Source organism: Nematolebias whitei, chromosome 14 (assembly GCF_014905685.2).
Source record: "Nematolebias whitei isolate Nwh7 chromosome 14, NemWhi1, whole genome shotgun sequence".
Taxonomy (NCBI): Eukaryota; Metazoa; Chordata; class Actinopteri; order Cyprinodontiformes; family Rivulidae; genus Nematolebias; species Nematolebias whitei.
Window position 1 is genome coordinate 11,891,933 of NC_056511.1, and position 1,455 is coordinate 11,893,387.

Here is a 1,455-nt window from a genome sequence, read left to right on the forward strand (position 1 = left end):
TATATGAAGGCATTTTAAACCCTTCCCACACTCTTGCAATATTCTAAACTCTAAACGCTCTAAAAGAGCACAGCAAGTCATGATCTCAGCTCTCTGCCACTCTCGGCCACACCCACTTCTCCATTGCAGAATGGAGATCTGACATGCTGCAGGAGGAAGCTTCTCCTGCAGCTGAACGCTGCACACAGGTGCAGCAGGCAATAAATAATTTAAAATAATTTATTTTAAATAAAAATTCCATGCCGATTGTGGGGCTCATATTAACTTGCGGAACATGTAAACTTCACACAGAAAGACCCCAGGGCCAAACCCGGGATTGAACCAAGGACCTTCTTGCTGTAAGCAACAGTGCTAACATCAAGCTACAGTTGTCATATACATACAGTATAATGTAAAGTAAATCAATATAATTGAAGAAACACGGGTGCAAAAGGTATATTTCTGCAATGTACATTTGGATGAATCTAAATTTATTTACAACTGAACACCACAACGTTGTGAAAATACAAGTTTTAAACACATTTATATGAGATCCACTAATGTAGTCCTCTAGAAATGTAGGTGAAGGTTAGTACTGTGGGTGTGACTGTTTGACAACCTGCTGAATGCAGGTCTGCATATGAACACAGAATCTTATGGTTGGCAGATGGTAAATTACACAAAAGGTCTTACCCAAAAAGGCCCCTGAAGCAGCAGAGACAGGCAGAAGAGAGACAACATTTAAACACATGAAAAAGTAAAAAAAAAAAAAGTATAATAAATAAAAATTATAAATAGAGCTCTGCAGGAATGTCCTAGCAATACAAGAGCAGAAATGGGACTTCTTCTTACTGTATTTTCCAGCATGCAAGTCACAGTTTTTTGCATAAATTTGTCAGTCCTGTGACTTATACAGTGGAAAATACAGTATACACATTTAATTGACACAAACAAACATCTGTGTTGACAGAATATTCAGCACACAAGCTTTTGACATAAAGGTAGGCTTGATGAATTAAAATATGCAACAAAAAAAAAAATGTCTGGTACATTTTCAAAATGACACCAAACGCCACATGAGATGTCTACAAGTAGCAGGAGATAGAAATTATTAGATTTTCTTCACCGTATTTCCTATACTGAGTAAGAAGTATTTCTAAACTTTATGCACAGATATGATTTATTATTCAAGGCAGATAAAATTCATTAAAGTTCTACCTGCCTTCAAAACAAATGTTTATCTGAATTTGGCTCCCTCGACTGGCCTTGAAGGCCACCTTAATCTCAATTCACCAGTAGGCCCTGTAATCTGGCACTCTGCCCCCCTTCCTCCCACTGAGGAAGTCCACGGATCAACCAGAGGGAACCAGCTGAATAAACATTGTGTCATCATTTCAGGACTCTTGGATTCTCACTGGCGTTGTCCTTGGCCATTCCCCGACACCCCTTGAGAATGTTTATGGATCTCACCGGAGG